The sequence below is a fragment of the Adiantum capillus-veneris genome, chromosome 18 (genome assembly GCF_014529385.1).
Source record: "Adiantum capillus-veneris isolate H3 chromosome 18, ASM1452938v2, whole genome shotgun sequence".
Lineage (NCBI taxonomy): Eukaryota > Viridiplantae > Streptophyta > Polypodiopsida > Polypodiales > Pteridaceae > Adiantum > Adiantum capillus-veneris.
This window is the reverse complement of record NC_140948.1, coordinates 99,955,614-99,966,886: the sequence shown is the minus strand read 5'-3', so window position 1 is coordinate 99,966,886 and position 11,273 is coordinate 99,955,614. Positions and strand designations below refer to the sequence as shown.

The 11,273-nt window shown below is 45.0% G+C and overlaps 1 pseudogene; it reads right to left on the bottom strand.

Moving 5' to 3' along the window:
- Positions 1-18: 18 nt before the first annotated feature.
- LOC147436085 (histone-lysine N-methyltransferase ATX4-like) lies at positions 19-853 on the bottom strand (annotated as a pseudogene).
- Between the last annotated feature and the right edge of the window lie 10,420 nt (positions 854-11,273).

Here is an 11,273-nt window from a genome sequence, read left to right as displayed (position 1 = left end):
TTTTGTTATGCCATCTTTCTAACATCTACTGCACGAAATTTCACCCCTGCATTTTATTATTATCTCCCCCTCTTCAATGTCCTGTCGTGCAAAAAGGGCCCACTTGTGTATGACGGATTTCCTGAAACAACTTCGCGAGCTCTGTGTCCGCTCTCAAGGTCTACCAGTCTTTCTTCAATAGAGAAGATTTCAGGTGTTAGGAAGATTCCTTAACGATCAGGATGCTCGTCAATTGTGGCATGTAAATCTGCACGCACGTGCGCCATGTATTGAGGAGGCCAATGATAACACATACAACCGAGAGCATATCTGTCCCATTTCTTTATTTTCAAATTCATGTCTCTTTCTCTCTTCTGATTCTTGGCTGCTTAAGGAGACGGGGGTCGGCACACTTTCTTCAATGTAATTGCTTGTTGCCCAGCTACTCGCTAGCTCCGCTTCTCATCGCAAGAGCTCCGCTTCCAAAGCAGCAGTTATCAGCCTTCCATTCTCGGATGGTTGTCTATGCTGTGCACCGTATGACACCTTTTTATATTCATTCGTGCGGTTATGGTACTTATCTCCATTCTGTATCCTGCTCTAAATGCACAAGTTGGGTGGTATGTGGTTTCACATTCCTCACACCTTATACAAGCTCCATATGACTGTTTATATATCCACATTGTTGCTTTAATTTTGACATGTCCATGGAAAGAATCCCATCAGCAGGCCCCACGGTGGTAGTATTCTGAAAGAAGATTCCTTCCGCAAACTATGCACAAAACACATGCATGGGGATGATGGTCCATTTCATGCACCCCCTTGGACAGCGCATAAATAGCATCAGCATAGCAATTTTTGTCACTATCACCATCACACGCATCAGTGTACCTACCAGAATTTTCAACAATTTCATTACGCTTCTGCATTTCAAGTTGGGCTTCTGAAATGGCAAAGTCCAGGTCTGCACCGTACCTATGCATTAGACGTCTGCCCCATATCTGTGCCTAATGCATGCTTGTTGTATGTCATGTAATTTGAAAATTGCATTGACATGCATCCAACAGTAATCTCTGTTCCTCCCTCTTCTTGGAAAATTGCCAAGAAATGCGCTGTGTAAGTTCTTCTCACATTCTGCTGGGCAGGATCAACAATCACACCAGGCACGGATACCCCCAATATACCTGTGTGGGTTTACGTGCCTCTTCAAGTTCCCTTGTTCCAGAAGTCGTGTACTGATTACCTGTTAAAGATGGAGGCTGCAACATTATATCCATCTGACATTTGTTGTATGCGATCCTTCATTCATTGCTCCAACTTCACAATCCACCTCACAATAGCCCGTCGTTCTTTTTGTCTGCATGTAAGAATCAGAAGCTCAGCATTCTTCCATGTAATCAGGTGCAGTCATAGTGCTAGATGGTAGACCATCATTCGCATGTTACTATAAATTCATCTCTCAAGGAAGACGCACTTTCAGATTCCCTGTTAGCCACATCCAAGCTTGTGGGTTGGATGGGCAGAGCTTCGACCGTCGCACCTTTTGAATGATATGAAGCTTTCAACCTACGACTGGCAGTGAGCCCATACTTGGTACTTGAATCATGCATGGCCGGATACCCCTTGGTACTATCTTTCGCACAATTTGCAACAGTATCAGGCATGCTGTTATGTTCCGCTCACAGGAGAGGGGATCTAGCCCAGATGCCGTCGGGATGGGCGTCCAGTGTCCGGGCGGACGTAGTGTGGACTCGGCTAGTGTGGCCGGCCATTATTATAAAAGGGAGGTTGTCACAAACGGGAGCGCATAACGCTATAAAATATACTCCGATAAATCGAATTTATCACTTAATATTGAAGCCAAAGGATATAGAGAGAGAGAGTGAGAAGACCGACATAGTACTGGGGACCAGAAGATGGGCTGGTCCCCCCCCTTAAAGAGAATCCTTTATTAGGGAGAATCTTTTTACAAGCACAAGAACCGGAGAAAACCCCACCGTTGTAATTCTCTGACTCGATGGTCGTTCCTTCCCATAAGGGAAATCCGAGAGACGAGCTCTCAATCCTTTTTCCGTCTGTACTCGGAGTCGAGACTCCGCAGACAATTTCCGAATTCAGTTCTCGAAATTCCCAAGCGTAAGCCGAAGCCTTCTCGCTTCTCCTTCGCGATGAAGTACCTGCAAACACACACACAAACACGCGACAACAATTCGTATGGCGAATCCACAATAGATACCTATCGCTCTTGCGCGGGAAAAGCGACTTTTGTGCTTCGTAGTCTCGCGATCTCTTGTGTTATCTGGCGGTAAAGTTTTCTCTTGCTGACGTTTGTAACTCCCTTTCAGTGAGGGCATGTGGTGCTTTTATAGCTCCTTGGCCACGGCACGAATAGCTACTCGTGTAGAGATTGCGGCTGTTTTTTTTTTTTTTTTGACCCGAAATAGGGAGAGAGAATTTGCTGGCTGGTTTTGTTGCTTTATTTTTTAAGTGGTTGCCCACTTATTAAGTGGGTGGCCGGCATATTTTAAAATTGGTCTGAACCTGCCCAAAAACTCAATAAAACCTTATAAGTTTAAAACAATGCTTTTCACAACACTTCCCAGGTGTCCCTGGATGCAACCACATGTACAAATGCAATGTAGACATAGATTCCTCGCGGGAAAGCGTTTGCTCTTCCCGGAAAACTCATTAAAATTTTCCGCTTTTTAAGAAAAGCTTCTCAGAACCCATCTTTATTCTTGTGCTTGCGTCTTTACGCGTATTCCTCTTTCCAGTTCGGATTTCCTCTCGACTATGGATATCCCCTTTTCGATGCACCCGTCACCCACCTTGTGACGCATCAAGAATACCCATTACCTAGTCCTTTCCTACCGAACTTACGGTACAATCCCCTTCACGATGCTCTATGTCACCCATCCTGTGACGCATCAGAGATGTCCGTTCCCGGATGGTCGGATACTTCTCACTCATGCTCACTGTCACCCATCCGATGTGAAGCATCAGAAGTACCCGTTCTTGGTGGCCTTACAGATATTCCCTTTCACAGTGCTCCTGTCATTACTTTGAATGACGCACTAGGGATACTCTGTACTCGGATGTCTCCAGTGAGAAAAACCCTCTCACTTAAAATTCCAATAATTCATTTAGAATTATTTTCCTGGAGTTCCAAGCGAGAAAACCCTCTCACTTATAAATAAAATAATTCATCTAGAATTATTTTTATGTCAGATAAAGCCAATTTAGCAACAGAGGCCAAGGTCTCATTTACGGTTATCGACCCCCACTGGCAGAGTGCCAGTGGTTAGCCCACGAGGCTAGGAGTGCACGAGGTCACCTCGAGGAGGTGAGGCCGGGTGGTATGGGACGCTCAGTCTTACAGGTGCACGCCTACGTCCTCGGACGCTGGCCCCAGCACGGGGGAGCTGCCGGATGGTGGCTATGGTCGGGTGGTTCGTCCGACGCGTATCTGTAGGTGGTCTGTGTAGCCGGGAGATCCTCTCTCCCCGTTTGTTTCATGGTATTAGAGCCGGCTTGGCTGCACGAAGGACTGTGTGCACACCTATGGACTGGTCACAGTCGGATAATCACTATTTCATGCAGGTTTTGATGAAACAACCGTTTAATTGACTGTTTTCTTCTCATGAGCATGTTTATAGGTGAAAATTAATCCTCGGCTGCTGATTTTTGGTAAAAATCAGCATATTAGCAGGTGGAAGTGCTGAGAATTCGAGTTTTTTTAATTGGTTTAGCTGAAAAATCAGTAAATTTCTTATTAAATTTCTTTCTCTGTAACTGTCCCCTCCTCTGTGCACAGAGAGAGAGAGAGAGAGAGAGAGAGAGAGAGAGAGAGAGAAGTACTTGCTGAGCAGGGTGTTCGGTGTAGGAAGAGAGAGGGAGACATCGTTGGTCTTTCTGACGTGGAGGGAGCAGCCAGCGTGGGATCCAGAGTGGAACCAACGTGGACTGATTTTTGTGCGAAGGTCCCGTGTTGGGCACACGCATGCGCAAGCGATCTCTTCCCTCCTCTAATTCCACGCGCGCTGATTCTCTCTCTCCATGCGGCATCAATTGGCCAACGCTGCCGCAAGTTAATCCACGCTGCAGGTTTCTTTTTTCTTTAACGCTGTGTCACTTAGGCTTGGTTTATTTAATCAAGTGAGCTTTTTTTATTTAAGGGTGTCCATGGCACATTGGGTTTTTTTAAAAGGTATGAAACCTGTCATTTATTAAAACTCACTCACAGAGTTGTAGAGTTTACAGAGCCTCACTTTTTGAGCTCCCTGCTCCTCTCTTGCCACTCTTCTCTCTCACCTGCTCACGCTCCCGCGCTCCCGCCATCACCTGCTCGCCTTCAGACTCACGCCGACGCGTGGAGCTCCTCGAACTTCAACTTTTCGCGATCAAAAAGTGCACTAAAGGCCCGGTTTCGTGTGAAAATTCCAGTTTTTCACGCACTTCGCCATGGATTCCTCCAGCTCCGATGTGTAGCGTGATGACGCGCCAGGTAACATCCAAATTCCATTCACGCATGCTCTCTACACATGGATTACAAGTACTTTCCAGAGTTTCGACCAGCGTGTCACCACTCTGGAAAACGTGAACGTTCAGACAAACCTTCTCTTGGCCTCTCTCGAAGGGGTCGTGCAGGGGCTCAGTTCCCGACTCTCTACTCTCGAAAATATGGCTCAGTCGACGACTGCGCGAATTTCCGAGGGCGAAACCTATCTCCAGCAATTGCGGATGCAGATTGTTGCTTTTGGGTGTTCACAGGGTGGTCCGACTGCCACGATTCCGTACAAAACTACAAATTTCTCAGGGGCAGAGAAGGAGTGTACGGATCTGGCCGTAAATAATTGGTTGCACGAGTGGACCACATACTTTGATCTCCATGGGGAGCATGATGAACGGAGGATTCAGACGACTCCTCTCTGTCTGCGCAGTAAGGCGCTTACCTGGTGGCACGACATGACAAAGAAGCCCAGGACGTGGGCTGATTTTTGTGTGAAATTCAAGAGGGATTTCGCTAAAATGAACCCTTTGAAAGCTTATGCCAAACTGCAGAGTCTTTCGATGAAAACTCTGTCTTTTGATAAGTATACGACAGCTTTCAAAGAGGCGCTCACCTTCTGCAAGGTGGATTCTACGCACGCTGTGCACATGTATCTGTTGGGATTGCATGAGGATTACCGTTGGGCCTTAATTAAGGATAAAGCCCCGATTGATGTCGAGGATGCAGTGGCAAAGGCAAGGACGTTCCATTTAATAAATGGAGCGAATTATGAGAAGAAAAGAACTGCAGACCATCAATCCGGTGAGGGTGCTTTGCGGAAGCGACCCCGATTGTAACAGACTTGGACACTCCAAGTCAAGAATCAACCGCGACAGCACTAAATAACCACTTCAAAACAATTCACAGATCACAATAGATTTGCACTGGCCCGGCGGAGTTCCGTGCCTAGAGATATTGGTCCCAAAGACTGGCGCCCCTTTCGGTATTTCTTTTTATATTAATCAATCATCAAAGTACAAAAGAGCGGTTAGGGTTTCACTCTCAGACTCTGCGTCCAGATGCTCTGAGAAGTGAGGCCCTCACCACTAATTTAAAGGTTACAAGGGATGCCCAAAAGCAGAGCCCCAAAAGCTTCAAATCAAAAGCAATTGCTCTCTCTCTCTCACAGAGAGTCAAAACATGAAAGCAAAAGCATTCTCTCTCTCTTTCTCATTTAAGTAGAGAAAAAGCGAAATTTGCGTCGCTCATCATTTCCATTTTTTTTTGTTGTAATAATCCGCCTCCACAATTTCCGGAAATTAGGGTTTCAGGCAAAAATTAGGGTTTGCAAGAATTTTAGGGTTTTTGGCAGAAATTAGGGTTTCTGCTGTCCGCCACGTCATCACTTTGTGACATACCCCCCTCTTGAAAGCATTGTAATCGACCGCGATTACGCATGCAAAACCGACAAAAGCCATAAACCGTCTTAGCAGACACCGACTGTTAGTACCTACGTACTAGGAACACACATCTAGCACATGTACAAAATCGATAGTCACATCACACGACATCACAGGACATCAGCAGACATCACAGGACATCACATGACATTCAACATTCATTCGGATCTTAGACCATGATTTATCGGCAATGTAGCTAGCAATCACATCTAGGTCCAATCGGGACCTCAACGATGTCCGATTGACTAACCCCTATTGCAACCATGTCTATTCGAGATCAATCAGACCAAAATGCTGCAGTCATTTCGGCTATCAGTTCCTGCACTCACAAGAAGTCAAGAACAAATCAGTATCATAATCAGGAATTCCATTTCATAAAGTCATCCAGCAGAATACTGGAAGCTCTCAGTATCCCTGAAGCTCAAAGAGACATCAGTGACTTTAGTATCAAAATCGAGGCATCTGTTGACAAAGGAGTGGAGTGACTCCCCTCTTGTGCATCCCACTGCACCAGGTCTCCGGCCAAGCTGAATTCTGGGTTCCGTTTGGAGTAGACTATGCTAAACCAAAACATCGAGGTAAAGTTTCACAATCCGAGGAGTATCTGCTAGGTCCTCCTCCTCCATCCACTTCGCATCAAATGCAGAAAAGTTCTTCGCCAACTCTGATGGTCTGTAAAGACAGTGAAATCTGCTCCGAGTAGGTAATGCCGCCACTGAGTAAGAGCGTGGATAACTGCCAAAAGCTCTTTCCCATAGATCTGTGCTGTCATCTCCGGCCTAGAGAACAAACGGCTCTTGTAAGCTATGACCTGGCCTTCTTGCATCAAGACCGCACCCAGACCACGACCACAAGCATCACAATATACTTCAAATGACTTCTGCAAGTCCGGCAAAGTCAAAATAGGTCCCGTAGTCAATTTCTCTTTCAATGTCCGAAAGGCAGTCACCTCTGTGCGTCCCCACGAAAAAGGTACTCCTTTCTGTGTCAAGGTATGCAAAGGGGAAGCAACCTCTGCAAACTTTCTTATGAACCGCCTGTAGTATGAACACAGTCCCAAGAAGCTTCTAACTTCATGGACATTCCTCAAATCGGGCCAATCACGGATAGTCTCTATCTTGGCCGGGTTCATTTACACTCCTGTTGTTGACACAATGTGTCCCAAAAAAATGTATCTCTGGTAGGAAAAATTCACTTTTCTTAGCATTAATCACTAATGTGTGATCTCGTAATGCCTGAAAGACTTGAAGCAAATGATCTCTGTGTTCTGTCTCATTCTTGGAGAAAACAATGATGTCGTCAAAGAAAGTGCCAACAAATAGCCTGTACTCTCGAAAAATCCTATCCATAATCCAGTTAAATGTCGCAGGAGCATTGGTTAAGCCAAAAGGCATCACCAAAAACTCAAATAACCCAAAAGTCGTCCGAAAAGCTGTCTTGTAGACATCTCCTGGCGCTATCCTGATCTGATGATATCCACTCTTCAAGTCAATCCTGCTAAAGCACGAGGATCCCTGTAACCTGTCGAGTATATCATCGATCCTAGGAATCGGAAATCTGTTCTTGATGGTGATTTCGTTGAGAGTGCTATAATCGATGCACATTCTCCAAGATCTGTCTTTCTTCAAAACCAAAAACACTGGAGAGCAATACGGTGAAGTACTAGGCTGGACAAGACCCTTTTCCAAGAGGTCTTTCACTGAGTTCATAATCTTTTCATTCTGTACTCGGCTCACACGATAAGGTGGCCGATTCGGTGGCGTGCTTCCAGATATCAGATCAATGGTATGATCTTCAGGCCCTCTCAAAAGCAATCGACATGAGCGTGGAGAAAAAAATCTTGATGTTCTTTTCTTTAGGTCAAAACATATTTAACTTTTATCCATCGTTCAGTTCTCCCAAAAGAATGAGTAAGAAAACTGAAGTTCATCAAGTACAATCTCCAAGCCCTTCATTTATCAAAGTCGCTTTCTCGGCCCAGTAGTCAACCACGGCGTAGTTCTTGTGGTACCAAGGGATCCCGAGTAGAACGTCACTCGCGTGCCCTGAACACCCCTGTCATTGCAAACGAAGTTTGCCAATGCTCGGTGTAATGGCAACATCCCATCCGGTTGCCAATCGAACTACCTCCACCTGTGGCGTCAGTCTGTCGGGCGTAGTTCCAAATCGAGCTGCCAATTCCAAGTGAAAAGAAGTTGGCCTTGGCTCCTTCAAAAGAGCTTCCTGATCCTTCACTTTGCCCCGAAAGCGGCAAAGTTTGTACTTTCATTCATTAGATTCGGTGCAGGTTCCATGCCATGTGGTACGAGTTCTGCTTTTCTATTTGCCTTTTCTGCCACATTCCTCAGCTGCTCTCAAACTCTCAGACCTGTCGTCGTCTTTATCATTCTGTTCTTTCTGTGCCTTATCAGGGCACTTCGCGGAAATATGTCCATGTTCCCCGCATCCAAAGCACTTCCCCTCTCTGATGAAGCGAGCTCTCTCCTCAGGAGTAAGCTTGGGTCGTGCATCCTTTTTTTTCTCTGGGTTGCTCTTTTTCATTCTACTTTCATTCCCAGAAGTTTGTTCGGCTCGTTGTGTCATGGCCTCATCTGTGGGGTAGGTCAGACTGCCAGAGTGAATGGCAAAGCCCCGCTTTGCATGACTCATCAACTCCTGAACAGAAGCTGACTTCTGTTCCAAGCAGTGATTTCGGATCTCTGTAGGTAGACCCAAGGTAAACCGCTCAATCTGTTCTCTGAACGAGATCTTCTTGAATGAAGAGGCGGGTAGAAAAGAGCTCCAGAATCTTTCGCAATAAGAATTCACTGTATCGCTCTTGGTCATCCGGAGATGGTTCCAAGCAGCTCGTATATCTCGCTCAAACTCTTGAGTCAACCAAGAAGAAATAAAAAGCCTTTTGAATTTCAGCCATGTAACTGGCACAGTCTTGCTTAATAGAAGCGTGGACCACCAAGTACGAGCATTCCCCTTAAAGTAAGAGGCAGCTCTCCGAATCTTGGAGTGCTCTGAATAGCGTCCTCCCGCGAAAGCGATGTCAAACTACTGTATAAAAGACAGCCTTCGAAGCATCGGAGTATCCCGAAAAAGTATCAAACTTAAGTGCTTGGCCACCTTCCTTAAACTCTCGGACTTTCTTGCTTTTATCTTCGAGAAAGTCATACTGGTTGGCTTTGTAAAAATTCTTCTTGTTCGCATAAAACTTTCTGTCATCGGAATCTGAGCTGTCTGTAGACGAGTCCTCAGTAGAACTGTCAGTCTCTGGGCGAGATTTAGCCTTCTTTGCCTTTCTCTTGCCCTTTCCAAAGCGTTGCTTCTTGCTTCGCTTTTTACCTTTTCTGTCTTCTTCGCTCGAATCCGAGGAGCTAGAAGAACTGTCAGAAGAAGAAGAAGAAGAAATGGGTAGGTCTTCAAACTTGACGCGCTTCTTCAATTTCTTTGCCTTGTCAAATGTCGACCGACGACCCAAATATGCCGGGAAGTCAGTGCCTTTCTTCTGCTTTTTGCCGTGCTTTTTGGCTTTCTTTTTGCGTGTCAAAAAGCTGAGCAATCCGTGCATCAACCACATTCTCTAGTTCCTTCTCCGTATATTTCTTGGAGGCAGAAGGTTTCTTGAGAGCGGGTTTCGGGAGTGGTGTTGTGGTTCTCTGCCACTCCGTCTGTACCTCTTCCAAAGAGGTCTGGTTCATATATTTTGCCATCTTCGGGTCCTTGGAAAAATTGAGCATCATCTTTGTTGCATCGCTGATCAACTGGCGACGCTCTATCTCTCGCCGCTCCGCCTAAGTAGGCCAAGGCGGGCCATACTCTCTGCCTGAATCTTCGTTGTTATCCCAGCCCGCATCTCCAGATGCAGAGGGAGTCGACTGATCATTGCCTGAAGCCATAGGTGCCGCGGAAAAAAATTTCGGGGATCGGATTTCCCGTAAAAGAGAAATCGGCCGTGCTCTGATACCACTGTAACAGACTTGGACACTCCAAGTCAAGAATCAACCGCGACAGCACCAAATAACCACTTCAAAACAATTCATAGATCACAATAGATTTGCACTGGCCCGGCGGAGGTTCGTGCCTAGAGATATTGGCCCCAAAGACTGGCGCCCCTTTCGGTATTTCTTTTTATATTAATCAATCATCAAAGTATAAAAGAGCGGTTAGGGTTTCACTCTCAGACTCTGCGTCCAGATGCTCTGAGAAGTGAGGCCGTCACCACTAATTTAAAGGTTACAAGGGATGCCCAAAAGCAGAGCCCCAAAAGCTTCAAATCAAAAGCAATTGCTCTCTCTCTCTCTCTCTCACTCTCACAGGGAGTCAAAACAGGAAAGCAAAAGCATTCTCTCTCTTTCTCATTTAAGTAGAGAAAAAGCGAAATTTGCGTCGCTCATCATTTTCCAAATTTTTTTTTTTGGTAATAATCCGCCTGCGCGATTTCTGGAAATTAGGGTTTTTGGCAAAAATTAGGGTTTGCAAGAATTTTAGGGTTTTTGGCAGAAATTAGGGTTTTTGCTGTCCGCCACATTTTTTGTGAGGGAGGCACTGCATACCTAGCTAGGTATGCGGTGCCTCTCAAGCAGAAGCTCATGATGTTATGCATCGTATGAAGAACACTGAAAAAAGCTACGTTTTCCTAAATGAGAAAATTTCTAAATCTTCTTGTGTATGTGTGTTGCAGAAAGGTTTCGAGCACTTTTGAGTGAGAATTTGGAGAAGTTTGGTATGAGTGAAATGTTTTGTTATGTAGAAAAGTCTGTCTCTTTGAGCGCTTCCTTTTCTATGGTTTTCATGCTCGTTGGTTGCTCTAAAAGTGAGTGGTGTAGATTGACATTTTTTAAAGCTCATTTTGGAACTATTTTGAAATTGTAAGCTAGATTTTGAGAAAAGGCTCATGATTTTGTTTGTGGAGCATCACACAACAGTTGTTAGGTCTCTAGAGAAACGTTTTCATATTTTATAACGTGACTCTAATTCCTGGTCATTTTTGAGTTATAAGTCTCTATAAAGGGCTATTTTCGATTTAAAAAAAAAGCTTTCATCCTTCTATTTTGTAAGGATTAGAGAGGATTAGTGAGTGTAGCATTCATGGTGTGTGTGTGTGTGTGTGTTCAATCAAAGAAAGTACAGATACAGTGTATATTTGAAAATAACACTTTGGTTTTGCATTAAAAAAAGAAGAAGATTATAAGCCTTTTACATAGGGGCATCATGGATGGTGACATCATGGCTACATCATTGGGTGAAACCTCACCATACATCCTAAGTGAAGTACATGACTCATGCCACATGTATCCTAGTAACTAGAGAAGTTATACTCGGAGAAGGCATAAAGCATAGGGTAAAGCCCATAA